Here is a 16843-nt window from a genome sequence, read left to right as displayed (position 1 = left end):
CGCGGCAGCAGAAGCTGCCGCCAAGGAAGCCTCCTATTTATTAAAACCTGCAACAGGTCAGTACATATTACAAAAGGTGGTAGAAGAGATACAACCGGAAGGATTTAACTCATTACCAGTCTCCCAAATCATTGAGCTTCAGCAAGATGCACCCAGTGAGGAAAGGGAAACATGGGTGAAAAGGGGGTGTAGCCAGTCATCCACTGATCTATTATGGAGACAGAATAACACTGGTAAGGTAGTAATGCCCGCAAAATTACTAGAGGTGGCATTCAAGCAGTTTCACTTCCCAGCCCACAATGCAAAGCAGCATATTATTGCAGACATACAAGAAGATTGGTTCGCCCCAGGACTACAGGAACACGTGGCAAGTTGATAATAGAATGTATGACATGCCAGATGTACAACTCTGGCATGACACTACGAACACTCAGAGGAACATTACCGAAGCCTGAAGGGCCATTCAGGGAACTGCATATAGATTATGCAGACATGGGAGAGAGGTGTAATGGGGCCAGATACTTGATTGTTGTGGTATGGCCCTTTTCCCGATGGGTGGAAGCAGGCCCCTGCGCTCATCCAAATGCACGATGCGCCACCAAGTTCTTGGGCAGGGAAGTGTTCCCCCGTTGGGGCATCTGTGATGTCATACATTCCGACAACGGGACACACTTTGTAAACGACATGTTCAAGCATATTACTGCAATGTTAGGTATAACTCATAAGCTCTGTACGATTTATCATCCGCAATCGAACGGAATTGTTGGGAAAACGAACTGATTGCTTAAGAGTAGATTGTCAAAATTGTGCCATACACTTAAGAAAAACTGGATATATTGCTTACCCTTGGCACTTTTCGAAATGAGGAATCAGCCCAGCAAGGACCACCACCTGTCGCCCCATGAGATTGTGACAGGTAGGAGGATGCACACAGCCCACTCAACCCTGCGCAGACAATCAGATGCACACCAAAGTGCCACAGTCCTAGGAGAAGAATTCCATGAGTATCCTAGGAACTTGACAAGAGCTGCATGAGGCATAGCTAAGCAAATAGCACCACCCTTTACACAGGAAAACGCCACAGATACAACCACCCCAGCCACAGATAGCCCAGACTGCCAGTTGATGACAGGTGACATGGTATACGTGAGGAGTTTTGTGCGACGGTGGAACGGGCCAAGGTCCCATTGTCCATATAAGGTAATATACTGCACGCCAACAGCAGTAAAGGTGCATGGCCTCAGGTATTGGGTGCATTTGACATATGTTTGCAAAGCCCATGGGAGTACAAACTGTGCAGATTATGAAGATAACAGAAATGAGCAAAGCGCACAAACATAGAAAGCGAAGAAGCAGGAGTGCACGAATAAATAGTAAGCGCATTACAGAGACAAAACAAAGAGTAAACGGGAATATTTAAAAGGATGCGCAATATCGATGAATAATGATAAAAAGTGTGACAGGAAGATACGAAACCAACTGTTGAAGTGAAAATAAATGAGAATAGATGTACCTCCATGCTCTTTCTTCTCTTCTTCCTTTCTTTCTCTCTCTATCTTTTCCTTTTTTTTAGTATGTACATATGCACCCATATGAGCGTGTTTTCTTTATTGCTGATTCTGAACTGACAGCGAACCACCTCCCTTGGTTTCTCGTACCCAGACGCAAGGTGTGGGGAGGGGGAAGGAAGGGATGCAAAAATATTTTCTCATATTATGATATGAAAAGCAAGTGCAAGAAAAATAAAACATGGAAATAATTTACGAGTAAGCGGTGTAAATATTGAAAGCTTAATATGCATGATTAACAAATGCTTGTATCTCGTTTATTAGGAGCTACAATGGGCATTGAAGAGGCCCCAGCTGCAACAAATAGTAGTGTAGATAGGAACAGACGACGAGGACATGTGTATCCTAGTTATTCATATGAGTGTGTGTTGTTTGTGTGTGCAGTGGTATTCCTTACGACACTATTTGGTTTGTTCTTGTATTGGACAAATACCTATATTTCAATTGATGTGGGCCAGGCGGGTGTGGGCACGAAAACAATCAAAAAAGGAACCCATTTAATTTGGGATGGTGTAAAATTAATCTGGGCCCACCGGGGTGATGGGAATGAATACAACGGTACTTCAAATGCCACACTAAACAGGCCACTCAAAAGCCCCCATATGTAAATGAATCTGACTTTAGCATTTATACAATGAATGACAAAACACCTTCTGAGCTCACATGGGTACAAAATCGCCCCTACACAAACATCAGCCGGTGCCAGAAACTGTACCATTAGGTAATATAACAACCAGCGAAGAGAGCAGTAATAAGAAACATATAGCCATCAGCTACTATAACGAGTACACAGAGTGGGGGGGGGGGGGGGGGAGAGGATTGCAAAACGGCCCTGGGGAATGAGGGAGGTGAACGTAGGAGGAAAAAGAGAGAAACACAACAGAAAAGTGTGAAGAGCACTATAAATTCGACCTAGACACAGTCGATGATCCTCAGCACCCACACCAAACAAACAAGTGGTATGCTGACATGAGCAACACGGCAAAGCAAACAACTAACGAGAGTTGCTACGTGTGCTCACTTATACCCCATGTTTCAGGCACCCCAAAGGTCCTATTGCCACAAGAAATCCCATTTGCAGAGGCTCAGTGTCTCCTACATCTTGCGATATGTCGAATCAAAAATACTTCTCAAGCACACACCGTCTCAGTTGAACTGTTGCAAAACGAGCAAACATGTTACTCCCGGCCGCAAGGAGTAATGTGTGTAAAGGAGCCTTTTTTGGTGATAAAAGGAACATTGCACTGGGACAATAGGCGGCAGAATGAAGAAATACTGTGCAAAGCAGAAGCACTGCGAGGGTTGTCTGAAGAAAAACTTTCATGGGTACAAAGAACATGCGCTCCCATATGGACTGAACATATAGTGAAGCTCACTTGGGTTACTGCCATCGAGAAACCCTTCAAACTGCAAAAAGACATCTCTTACGAACTCTGCTTTCGTGGGCGGGTAAAAAGAACATGGGAGAAAACAAAAATTGCAACAAAACTCTCATAATACCTGATATGAAGAAGGGCAAAGCCGCAATGATGGACACATATTGGGTTTGTGGCAACGTGACATACCTACACCTCCCGCAGTCATGGAGGGTCACATACTCATTGGCAAGGCTGCACTCCGCGCTGATGGTAATTCCCGAAAGCCACATCCAAGATGGAAGCACGCGAACAGCGGCATCAACCAAACTTTCTTTAATGCCGCCTGAAGGAGTTCCCATGTATACAAAGGACGAAGAAGGATTGCAGAGCACAATGTGGAGGAAGAAACGAGCATCAAGCTATATCCCTGCCAAATCATCAAAGTTCTTGGCACAGATCCCCGATCGCTTCCGGTTGTTCAGCTCTGTTGAAACGTTCTTTGCGTCTCTTGTTCCCAGTATCCAAGCGAGAGACAATGCAAAGTGGCTTCAAATCACCAGGTGGTAGCTCATCCAACTGGCCAATGACACTGAAGAGGGGTTCAACGTTATCAAAGTGGAACTTAGAGCCCTGCGACTAATGACCATGCAGGACAGGTATGTGCTAGACCTGTTAACAGCAATCGATGGAGGTGATTGCAGAAAAATCAGGAGCGCATGTTGCACTTTTGCACCCTCTGCAGACGCGGAGAATGGCTCGCTCTCACACATGACAGCAGCGCATGACCTTAGGGAACGTATGAAGGATGAAGGAGGAGCCCAGTCTAGCACCTGGTTCGACAATCTTTTTCTTGGGTACCATCATGGCTTGGGATGACAGTGAAGCTCCTCATACAGCTCATCGTCTTTTTGCTTCTCATTTTTTTTGTGCACCAATTAGGACTCAGATGCTGCGCCAATGCAGTCCCTAATGGTGCGCTAATGATGGCAACAATGGGCCATGCAAATGGAGTGGCGCAAATCAAACACGAGGCAGAAGTGGAAACAGGAGATAGTTCAGAGCCCAAATACAGGATTACTGCTATATACAGTACGGGGCATAGGGTGGATAACCTACACCACACAACCATCAAGGAGCCCAGGGAGTTACAGTGGTACAAGGAGGTATGGGTGAATCTGGAGGGAGATGGAGGGTGTATTTATATGACCTGTACCCCGGATGAGTATGCCAGGAGAAGGGGAGTCTTAAAGCGGTATGCAGAGCATGGATGCCAATAAAGGGAACACCAGCATGGGAAGAGACAATAGCTGAGGAGGAAGAGCGTAAAAGGTTGGGACAGTTACAATATTTGTTAGTTAAGCAACAAAAGAGGGGAATGTGTGGGAGGGGAGGGTCTCGGAACCCCCCCGCCATTCTACACACTTCTGGGGTAGGCCCAGCAGCGGCTGCTGTGGGTCCAGGGCCCCGGCCCCGGAGCACCCGTGCGGGAACACCCCTAGGAACTGTGACCGCCCCCTCAAGACAGTATGAAACCAGAGTTGAACGAGACTCAATTTTTCAAGTTATCGACTCCATTTTGTAATGGTGAGACAATCGTGAACTTAAAATGCAGGCACGCACTTCCCACGTAAACGCGCACAGCGAGCGAGCTACTCCCCCCACCTCCTCCCCTCTGCCGTCTCTGTAGTTGTTCGGTTCTCATGAGAGACTAGCCGCAAGAATGCAACAAACCTTACACTGTATCTTCTGCCTTCCATCTTACTTCATTGATCCTGACATGGCCCAGCACAAAGGCCAGCACGACAGTCATTCATCTCTATGAACCTGCCCCCCACCCAGCAGACCCTAGCCATAAGGAATACTGTCCCCACACTCCTTAAAACAAAGATCAAACAGTTGAAGCAACCCCCAAGTATATTTGATTGTTCGCGCCCTAGTAAAACGAGAGCCGAAGTGCCTTTCTCCATTTAGTCAGGAAATGTCACTCATGGGCCGGTTTTTATCTCATGCAAAATAATATAAAGATTGTAGTAAAATAATAGGTATGGTAACGCACTATATAATATGTGTGTAGCAGAAAGCCCTAACGTTAGAATTCAATTTTAAAAGTGTGATATAGAGTAAAGTATGGAATGATGCTGCTAATTGAAATGGTTTGCCGTAACGATATGCATACCCAGCATAACGCTGTACACGCCAGCATAAAGCTACCTCATCTTTTAGTTTAACTGTGAATACATGAATGATATTATGTGAAATTAATACCGCAACCAATTGTTCTGATGTTCATATTATAACGATATGTGTTAAGGCCACATGTGTAGAACCTGAACCATGAACTGTTTAGTGTAGAATGAACATTAACTTTGACATATGTTTACTGTCCTAATGAGTTGTTATAATAATGGGGATATTAAGCTTAAAAGAACTATAGTATGCTTTAAACAAATGTAACCAGAATGTAGAGAAATCGGCCACCTGTAAAGAGCCCATATGTAAAACCTGTTCCTGAAGGACCTGTCTCTTTATGCAACGCAGAATTGTACCGCAGAAGTGTTTCGATTTCCCTCGTGGTGTCAAAGGAGATTAGCAAAGGTTTAATTATGTTTGAACCACCGACCACTAACCCCCCACAAGGAGATTTATATCCACAATGGTATGTGCCTCTTGTGACCTGTTTTAAAGTGTAATTCCAGTCTTAGATGTGGAGCCCTCTTTGTTGGTTATCAGATGAACAGTCCAGACCATGCAGTGGACTCAAAGGCCTCACCTTTTTAGCCAATACATCTTGCATTGTATCAACGTATGGTTAAGGTTCCCACCAACAGATCAAGTGCTGCATTTAATGGTTATACTGTGACCTGTGTCCACAGATAAACTAACCTGTACTTGCAAGCCTTTGAGTTCACTGGACAAGCAGATCATGGTAGTGAATGAATGGGAATATGTGGCAAAAGGGCAAATGTCAAATTGTCATTTAATGCATACCCAGCATAACATGTTGCCGATCCTACATGCCAATTCGATGAGCCCAGCTCACTGAGTGGCCAGAGAAGCGTCATTGCTACATCACATATCCTCAAGCCAACCAAGCGTCTCCAATCCTATGGCACCTATAGGTGTTCGCCCCTAGTGACCAATCCCAATCGATTAGGTGCCCCTTAGGCCTTCCCCCTGTTCGATGATGATATTGTTGTATAAAAACAATTTGTAACATGTTTTCGGCAGAGCGCTATTGGCATGAGCAGAGTAGATTCTGCTTGCCCTATTTAGATAAAAGCCTTTTCTTAACATCAGCACTTGGTCTTGGTCTCATTCCCTCCAGGGAGGTGTCCTGATTGACTCTATTGAGTGAATTGACCGTATTTCTGGGGACCTCTCACTTTCAATCTCCTCTCGCACTCGCTCACACTGGATTCACGACGCAGGCGCACACCAAACCCCACCCAGAACAGTCAAACACACACTACCAGATGTTTGCTCATTCACCCATCAGTCACTCACTCACACCTTCTGTTACATGCACTCATTGCATTCTCTACACAGGCACCCATACCCCCACGCAGAACATTCAAAAACACACCATCACATTCATACTCATTCAACCCCCAGTCAGTCAATCATACACTTTTTCTTACCTCCACCCATTGCATTTTCTACACAGGTGCTGCAAGCCAGCCAGAACATTCATAAACAAACCATCACATTCATACTCAGTCACCTGAGTCACTCACACACACATTCCCTGACATCCACTCATTGCATTCTCTACACAGGCACACACCCATCCACTCATTGCATTCTCTGCACAGGCACACACCCACCAACCCCGAACATTAAAAAACACACATTACATCACTTATCATTCACCCACCAGTCACCCACAATTAACTATTTAGACCTTCAAGTAATTTGCGCTCTGCAATAGAAGAGACTATGTACTCAGTCAGCAAGGAAAAAAAAAGAAAAAAGAAGTTTTATCAAAAAATGAATGGTTTTCAAAATCTTTTTCAATAATAAATTGAGCCAAATAGATTGTCTGTTGTCTTAGCCTTTGTTTTATTCCAACCAGGAAGTGATTAGTTAAATTATGGATACATGCAGGACAAAAACTGTTGCATCACAGAGTTTGACTTGCTTAATTCAGTCCAATGAGATTTGCATTCATATAGGCACTGTTACTTCACAGTTTAGTTACTTTCAACACTGATATAATTGTTTTGCGTCTATATCCTTTCAATCTGAACCCTTAGTTACTTTTCAATCCAATGAGATTTGCATCCAAATAGGCACTGTTACTTTACAGTTTAGTTACTTTCAGCACTGATATAATTGTTTTGGGTCTATATCCTTTCAATCTGTACCCTTTGGGTCTATATCCTTTCAATCTAAACCCGACACGTGTTTCACTGTCTGGTGTTTGGCGGTTCTTCAGGGGATTTTAAATTGAAATTGGTTCAAAAATTGAAAAAATAAAAGGGAAAAGAGGTTGCTAATTCACAGATGTTAAATTGTGCTCATGGTGATATTCGTTAACCCACGGTGCCTAGAAGAAATTAAAAAAAATGAAGACGAGAAAAAATTACTTTCAATGAAAAGAGGAAGATGGTTTCCCAGTTTAAATGTTTCCTGTTTGTTGGATTTTCTTTGTTATTAGAACACTAAAAATGGGTGACTGTGGGGGAGTTGGTGTTCGAGACACGGTTTACTGAACACATAAAAAACAACTTGACAACTTACTGGAGCAGCTTATTTCACGTGGGAGATATGTAGAGTTCAAGCGTTCTATTTTCAGTACTGCTGGTAGCTGCTTTCAGCAGAATCCCTAGGTGAAAACAATATATGTATTTTATGTCAATGATGCCTGGTGTTGTGAATAGCAAAGAAATATGGCACGCTTAAAAGTGTGAATATTATTGGGTTAGTACTGCTAGGTTCTGCCTTTAGGGCAAGGCTTCTTACCTCAATGTAAAACATGTTGTTTTCGAAGTTCCAAATCTGATCCAAAAACTCTGGTACGATTGCCGTGATGACCTTGTTGTGTGCACTGCCAGGTTTGACCCGGAAATGTAAGAAGAAAATGAACGTTGTGACGTGGGAGTCACATGAGCACATTCGAGAGTGTGTCATCGTGTACACGCCATGTTGGAATGGGGTGCCGTGGTGTTTACAATGTTCAAGAAAGGCATGTGTAAAAATGAACGCTGTAACGTGAGGGTCACTTAGACGCATTCGGGAATATGTAATCATGTGCACGCCATGTTGGAATGGGGTGCCGCAGTGTTTACGATGTTCAAGAAAAGCATGTGTGCATGGATATGTTTGGAAGTCTGGAAATATGCGCAGTCACCCACACCTTCTCTTCCATTCACTCATTGCATTCTCTACACAGGCACCCACCCACCCAGAACATTCATAAACACACATTACATCTCTTCTCAGTCACCCACCAGTCACTCACACCTTCTCTTACATCCACACATAGTATTCTCTACACAGACACACACCCACCAACCACGAACATTCAAATACACACATCACATCACTTCTCATTCACTCACCAGTCACTCACAATTTCTCTTACAATCACTCATTGCATTCTCTACTCATGCACACACCCACCCACCTAGAACATTCAAAAACACACATCACATCACCTCCCATTCACCCACCAGCCACTCACACTTTCTTTTGCATCCATTCATTACATACACTACACAGGCACACACCCACACAGAACATTCAAAAACACACATTACATAATTTCTCATTCACCCACCAGTCACCGACACCTTCTCTTCCATCCACTCATTGCATTGTCTACACAGGCACACACCCACCCACCCAGAACATTCAAAAACACACTTCACATCACTTCTCATTCCCCCCACCAGTCCCTCACACCTTCTCTAACATCCACGCATTGCATTTTCTACACAGGCACACATCCACCCACCCAGAACATTCAAAAACACACATCACATCACTTCTCATTCCCCCACCAGTCTCTCACACTTTCTCTTACATCCACTCATTGCATTTTCTACACAGGCACACAACCACCCACCCAGAACATTCAAAAACACACATCACATCACTTCTCATTCCCCCACCAGTCTCTCACACTTTCTCTTACATCCACTCATTACATTATCTGTGCACAGGCATACACCCAAACACCCAGACCATTCAAGAACTTACATCACATCACTTCTCATTCACCCTACCATTCACATACATACATCTGACACACTTCACACATGCAAAACACACATTATTTCAAAAAAAGCATTCTTCCCCTTTTCTTACAGTTTCAGTCCGTCCTTCCAGACCCCCTCGGCTCCTCCGTGCTGCTCACAAACAGGAACCAAAAAGCTGCAAGAGGTTCCTGGTTCCTGTATGTGAGCTAAAAGGAAGCAGAGGGAGAAGGGGTTGCAGCTGAATGTGCCATGTGACATGTGCCACATGTCACGGTCAGCTCCAACCCCTACCGAGTGCCTCCCTGGCTCAGCCTTCACCGTGATGGGTGATGAATGGGCTGGGGACCCACCAGACCTGGTGTGGTGGGTTCCCCGATGCCGCGGGAGGGCCCGCTACACCAGGAGCACCAGTTTTTTTTGGGGGGGGCAAAAGAAAAAAAGGTGTTTATTTTTTCTTTTAAAATGTGGGGTCGCAAGGGAGTCCCGGGGGTTGCAACAGTTGTGACCCCTGGTGAACCCCAAATGACAGCGCTCGAGTGGATCCCCTAATCACTCACCCCTTGCCCCCATGTCAGGAGACAGCTACAGGAAAAGTGGCTGCAGACCCCTTTCCAAGCAGAGAGGTCATGATGTTTTCTTTAGATGACCAAAAGTCCTAAGGAAGAAAAGAAAACACTACCTTTAAGCAAGCTCCGTTTCACACATACAATACTATTAAAGTTAATACTAATCTAACAATATAATAAAAGGCCAGATGTATGTTTGTCCTGTATGTTTGTCTAATGCAGTCATAGCTTCGCCTGTTGTCACCGCTAGAGGGAACTGTTGCCTTAGGATACATAGAGACAATGAGAATTTGCATTGCTTCGCCTGTTGTCACCGCTAGAGGAAGCTGTTGCCTTGGAATATATAGTGGCCTTACTGTGTTAATGAAAACCTGCACTTTGGCCCATGTACATGGGCTTCTATTCATTTATTTCATTTGTTAGCAGCACCCAGACTCTTCAGAGAGTTGCTTCCAGAGCCCCGAAAACAATTAGATTAATTCACGGCTTTCCAACCTTGACTTTAACTGCAGGTGATACAAAGTTACAATTCCATTTCCTCTTGGCAAACCATTCCCTTGCCAAGGATACAATGTTACCAATCCACCGCAAGACAGCCTTTCCTTCTACACATTCAGGGGAAATTAAGAGCTTGTCAAGTCTGTTTCCAGCACACCAGACAGCCACTGGAGAAACAGGAGACCTTTATCCTATACAGGCTGCAGCAGAGTAGCAGGAAAGGCAGAGTGGAAACCAAGATTGCACGCTGGCCAGATTAAGGCTTATTTGAGCCCGCTATGCCAAAATGGAAGCCAAGTGCAGCCAAAAGCAACACACAACCCTGCTCCAATTACAGGACGCAGGTGCAGGCGCTCACCCAGAGCCCAGCCAATAGGTCGAAGGGAGAGCACTATAAAAGCCAGAGATCGCCGGCAATCAGGGTGGCTGTTTGGATGAGGAAGGCAGTTTGAGTTTGAAGAGCAGTCATTGGAGTTATGAAGAAGTTACAACTGCAGAGAAGACTTTGGAGGCGAGTAGTGGGCTGTTACGCTCACCTGGCTCCCACAGGGGCGTCGGTCGGACCCGGACTGCTGTGGCCTCCACCCACGTGATGCGTAGTGCAGCGATGACTGACTGGATCTGCCCTCCTAATCTTGTCTGCTTTCCCCGTAGAAATATTCTCCTACAAGTGGAGAGATAGATTTAGCCACTTGTGGATTCAAATGATAGCACCCCCACTGTCCTTCCCACTAATCACCTCTGAAGCGCCCTCAGCAGTCTCACCTTATATTCTTGAAGGTTGAGCCCTCCATCCTGCGAAGCACGCAGGGGCGCGTTGATGACCAGTTACTTCACTGGCCTGAAGATATTGGAAGAGTTGTAGACGAATCCTGACTCCAAAAGGTCCTGGCGAAGAGCCGAAAGTACATAGTTCGTAAGAGTTCAAAATGTCTGGAATTCACTCCTGTCCAATTCCTCTTTTATCTTGCAGTTGTGACCCAATAAGAAGATTGACAGCTGAAAGTGCTCCGGTAAAAGTCTGTGTTACCCAAAACTGTCCGGTAAATAATGGCAAGGGTTAAACTTGCTGCTTTCTCCTTATTTTACAGGTGCGGCATTAGAAGATGTGGCGTGCTATTGAATTATACCTCCGGCGGTAAAATCAGGTAAGCAAATGGCGGCTAAAGAGATTGTCTCTGTCTGTTCTCTGTGCTCACCTTGTTGTTTCTTGTCCCCCTTAGGTGCGGGGATTCGGCGATGTAAAGATGGAGACAGCGCCGGATCGAAGAGATGCTGCGTGGAACAGTGAGTATGGCGCGGCGCTGCTGCTGGTGATGCGACGCGTTTAAAACAAAGTCTTTCCTCTCGTTTGAAGATGCGATGAATCTGGAATCAGGTAAGAAATCAGGTAATACTCTTGTTCTAACCTTTGCTTCTTTCCTTCTTTCTAGGTGCTCCAGGTTCGAGGCGGGCGTGGCAGAAGGCTGGATGCTGCTGGTGGCACGGTGAGCATTACGCTGCTGGATGCAGAATAACGCGAAGCGTATGCTGCTCTTCGGGCGTGGTTTAAATAGCCTCCAAAGTAGTCCCAGGTAGGTATTCCTCCCCGACCACACCCGAGTAACAAAATAGTCCCTAAGGTAAAGTAGTCCCTTCCAGGCCTCACATGGGCTTGGATCTTCTTGCAGCATGGTCTGCATCAGGTAAGTGTGCACCTATGAGCCTGGCGCCATAGGAGCCAGGACTGATGTCCCATATGAGCCTGGCGCCATAGGCGCCAGGACTGAACCCAGACAGCCCCTAGCAGGGGTTGCTGGGTTTTCTCAAGGCGACATGATGCCTGCTCCCGGGGCTGATGGACGTGGTCTGGATGCCCGGGGGTATGCATCATGACAGCACTCCCCCTCAAGGCCTCTCCTAAAGTCGTTCCTCCCCTTGGTCCTGGTTTGTCTGGGAAGTCCCGATGCAATCTCTTCACTAATCGTGGTGCATGAACGTGGTCACTAGGCTCCCATGACCTTTCCTGTGGCCCGTAACCTTTCCAATCGATTAAGTAAAAAAGTTTTGATTTAACCACCTTGGAGTCCAGGATGTTTTTCACCTCGAATTTAGGTTCTCCATCTATCAAAATAGGATCTGGTGGTTTGGTTAATCTTGTTCCTGGTTGAACTGGTTTTAAAAGTGAAACATGAAAGACAGGATGAATTCGCATATTGGAGGGTAATTCCAGTTTGACGGCCACCGGGTTGATAATGGCCTTAATGGTGTAAGGTCCCAAATATCTAGGATTAAAAGTCTGAGTTCCTTTCAGAGGCATGTGTTTTGTAGCTAGCCAAACCTGATCTCCAATTTGGTACTGTGGAGTTTCACTTCTATGTAGATCAGCATTTTTCTTGTATTTCTCTTTTGCTTGCTTCAAATGTTCTGTTGCTTCTTTGAAGGCTTGTGTAATAGTAGAATGTAAATGACTAACTGCAGGCATTTCTAAGTGCTGAGGCGAATCGAGTTCTCAGGTTCGAGGGTGGTGTCCATATATGATATAAAAGGGGCTTTGTCCGGTTCTTTAATGTACTGAGTTATTGTATGCATATTCGGAAATTCATAAAATATCTTTCCAATTACTTTCGGTCTGGTGAAGCATGCAACAAAGGTACTGTTCAAGGGTCTGGTTGGTCCTCTCCGTCTGACCATCAGTCTGGGGATGGTGACTGGTTGATAACCTTACGTCGATTTGTACCAATTGGCAACATTTCTTCCAAAAATGTGAAATGAATTGACTACCTCGGTCAGAGACCAATACAGAAGGAAACCTGTGTATTCGAACGATATTTTCGAGGAACTCCTTGGCCAGGACTGAAGCAGAAGGTAATCCCTTCAAAGGAATAAAGTGGGCCATCTTGGAAAACAGATCCACAATAACTAGAATGGAGTTAAATCCATTACATGGAGGTAGATCAGTAATAAAGTCTAAAGATAAGGTGTGCCATGGTGTAGGTGGCATATCCAAAGGTTGTAAAAGGCCAGCTGGTTTTTTCTTCTGACTCTTGTTTTGGACGCAAATGCCGCAAGACATCACAAATTACTTTATATCTTTTCGCCAGGTGGGCCACCAGAATTGTCTCTTAATTTTGGCTTCCGTTTTTGCGATACCTGGGTGACCTTCCATTAGGGAATCATGATAATTGGAGATGACAAGTTCCTGTAATTCCTTGTGTGGTAGAAATAGTCGTCCTTGATAGTAGGGTAGGTCATTGGTGACTGAGTAATCCGGGCCTTTCTTTACCCAGTCCTGCAGAGCTGCTGGATTGAAGAGTTGTTGGATTTTTAAATGAATTTCTTCTAGTGTCTGTGAAGTAGTTATGCCAAGAATTCTTTGTTCAGAAATTATAGGCACCGGCTCCGGGTTCGCATATGCTTCTTCCATTCCTATTCGGGATAAGGCATCTGCCTTGCCATTTTTACAGCCTGGTCGATAAGGGATCACAAAATCGAATTCGGCAAAGAATAATGCCCATTGAAGTTGGCGCGATGATTGGGCTTTGGCTGTTTTTAGATACTGCAAGTTCCGGTGATCGGTGATTACAGTAATGGTATGCCTGGCACCGAGAAGATAGTGTCGACAAGCCTTAAAGGCGGATTTGATGGCTTATAACTCTTTATCGGTAACCGCATAGTTTAACTCGGGTGCCGAGAACTTTCTGGACCAAAATGCCACTGGGTGAAGTTGACCAGTTTCAGGATCCTTCTGGGACAGGACAGCTCCCATGGCTAAACTGGATGCCTCAGTTTCCACTATGTATGGAAGCTCTGGGCGTGGATGCTTTAAGACAGGTGCAGACGTGAATTTCGCATTCAGCTCTTGGAAGGCCTTTTCAGCCTCTTCGGTCCACAAGAAACTTTGTTCTTTCACAAAAGTGCTGTGATGGGATGTACAACATGTGAGAAGTCCGGAATGAATCTGCGGTAGAAATTGGCAAATCCGAGCATGCTTTGCACCCCTTTAACTGAACTTGGTGATGGCCACTTGAGAATTGCATCCACCTTTCGTGAATCCATTCAGACTCCTTTTGGAGTCAAGATAAATCCAAGGAATTCAACTTCCGTAACATGAAAAACACATTTTTCCAATTTTGCATATAACTTGTGCTGGCGTAGTTTCTCAAGGACTGCACGTACGTGCTTAACATGGTCTGATTCTGAGGAGGAGTACACAAGGATATCCTCTATGTATACGACAACACAGACGTCACGAAAGAAATCGTTCATAAAATACTGGAAGGCTGCTAGTGCATTGCACAACCCGAAAGGCATCACCAGATACTCGAATAAACCGTACTTTGTGCGAAGCCGTCTTCCATTCGTCGCCTTTCTTTACACGTACCAGATGATATGCCCCTCGGAGATCTAACTTAGTGTAGATACAAGCATCATTTACTTGGTCTAGTAATTCGGGGATCAGAGGCAATGGGTACCGGTTTTTTACCCTTATCTGATTTAGTGCGCGGTAGTCTATGCACGTTCTAAGGTCACCTTCCTTTTTTGGGACGAAGAACAAAGTGAGGATACAGGAGACTTGGAAGGGTGAATAAAGCCATTGGCAAGGTACTGTTCTAAGTATTGTCGTAGGTGAAGGTTCTCAGGTTCCGTAAGGGCATAGATCCTGCTACAAGGGGGTTGTGCACCGGGTATGAGATCGATTTGACAATGGCGCCAGGACTGATGTCCCATATGAGCCTGGCACCATAGGCGCCAGGACTGAACCCAGACAGCCCCTAGCAGGGGTTGCTGGGTTTTCTCAAGGCGACATGATGCCTGCTCCTGGGGCTGATGGACGTGGTCTGGATGCCCGGGGGTATGCATCATGACACGGGCCCAGAAAGTGGTCAGAGGGGATTGGCAGAAAGATCCAGGACAATGTGTGAGGCCAGGAAAGGGAAAGTCTGGGATGGATAGAGGAACCCCAGGAGATACCCATACTGGATGGATACCTGGAACTAGGGAACATAATCTACAGGCTGGTGACACCAGGAGAGTATTAGGTCGTTGGTGGCAGTGGAGAAGAGGCTGCTGAAGGTGAAGCTCAGGCCATTTAAAGCATGTCGAAATCTTACAGGACGGTGGTGGAGTAGATTCAGTTCAAAGTGACACAGAGGAGGAGATTGGTGATAGTCTGCAGGAGATTGGAAAAGATTGGAAAAGATTGGAAGAGAGTAGTGAGAAGGTTGTATATAGAGAGAAGAAATTTGACAAAAATACAGAAAGGGTTGGGAAGGATTTGGAGGAGTTTGGCGACAGGGCGAAAGAGACAGGTTAAGATCTGCAAGTGCCAACAGGAGAGTTTAAGGAGGTTGGTGGAGAAAATCGGGAGTTGAATGGTCGCAACTGAAAAGAGGTTGGTGGAGACAGCAAGCAGGCATGTGGAAAATACCAAGAGGCTGGCAGAAGGGGACAGAAGGTTGGAATATATAAGAAGGATGAGAAAGAAGAATAACAGGGGACTGGAGGTTTGTCTGAAAGTGAAAGGTAGAAGAGTTTCCAGTCCTTGCAAAGAGGGGTTGGAGATGAGGTTGATGACGAGAGACACAGGTCGTAGGAGGAAGCCAGATGGAAAGCATAGAACAGAAATAGCAAGCTAGTCAGATCGGGCAGATTCTAGCAGAGAAGCAAGTACCATAGAGGGAGGATATGTCAGGCTCTGAGAGGTGGAGCAGTGAACCGAGAGCCAGACCCTGGGCTGTAAGAACATAGAGGTCTGGTATTCTCAACCTTCAAGGAGACCAAAGAAGGCCAGAGAGCTGCCAGAAGAGCGTGTCCCTGTGTAGGCTGGAGTGACAGAAGAGCTGGATGCTCTCTTGACCACGTAATTCCAATTCTATGCACATCACCTTGTATTCATATATGTAAAATCATTTGTGTGATGTTGTTAGTAAGTGACTTAACGGTATCCAGTGATAACATTGCAGAAAAAATTTCGTCTGAACAAAAAATCGTGGCAAAAATGCTGTGGTTTGACCCGTTAAAGGTGTACCCCATTACACCATTTAAGGGGAGCGGAGGCTGCAGGGGTGTCCCCCACTCCTCTTAAATGGCATAATTGGTCTGGGGGTTGCGTGGGTGTCATGATGCCTACCCCCGGGGATCCAGATCAAGTCCAGCAGCCCCGGAAGCAGGCATCAAGTTATTCCAAGCAAGCCCAACAACCCCTGCTAGGGGCCATTTAGGTGCAGTCCTGGTGTCTATGGCGCCAGGCTCATATGGAGAGTCAGTCCTGGCGCCATAGGTGCCAGGCTCATAGATTAAAACGTACCTGATGCAGACCATGCTGCAAACTTACCTGATGCAGACCATGCTGCAAGAGCTCCAAGCCAAAAGAGGCTTGGAAGGGACTACTTTACCTTGGGACTATTTTTTACTCGGATGGGGTCGGGGAAGAATACTTACCTGGGACTACTTTGGAGGCTATTTAAACCACGCCCGAAGAGCAGCACACGCTTTGCGTTATTCTGCATCCCGCAGCGTAACGCTCACCGTGCCTGCAAGTCTGCATCCAGTCTTCTGCCACGCCCGCCTCGAGTCTGGAGCTCCTATAAAAAGGGAGAAAGAAGGAGAAAAGGTTAGAACAAGAGCAATACCTATGATCCTTACCTGAATTCCCGATCCACCGCGCCTTC

The 16843-nt window shown here is 45.6% G+C and overlaps 1 protein-coding gene and 1 long non-coding RNA gene across 2 annotated transcripts in view; one reads left to right on the top strand and one right to left on the bottom strand.

The window, feature by feature from the left end:
- LOC138503271 (uncharacterized) overlaps positions 1-8011 on the bottom strand; it is a 132638-nt gene extending 124627 nt beyond the window's left edge. Inside the window, exons 1-2 of the long non-coding RNA XR_011279594.1 lie at positions 7889-8011; positions 7667-7751 (exon numbers count right to left, since the gene is read on the bottom strand). This is a non-coding gene — a long non-coding RNA (uncharacterized lncRNA). The remainder of the gene's footprint in view (positions 1-7666; positions 7752-7888) is intronic.
- The window catches only part of GPN2 (GPN-loop GTPase 2), a 369135-nt gene that overhangs the window by 41744 nt on the left and 310548 nt on the right, over positions 1-16843 (top strand). The gene's annotated exons all lie outside the window — the stretch shown is intronic.

The sequence above is a fragment of the Ambystoma mexicanum genome, chromosome 11, assembly GCF_040938575.1.
Source record: "Ambystoma mexicanum isolate Mex_15411 chromosome 11, UKY_AmexF1_1, whole genome shotgun sequence".
NCBI lineage: Eukaryota > Metazoa > Chordata > Amphibia > Caudata > Ambystomatidae > Ambystoma > Ambystoma mexicanum.
This window is presented reverse-complemented; position numbering and strand designations above follow the sequence as displayed.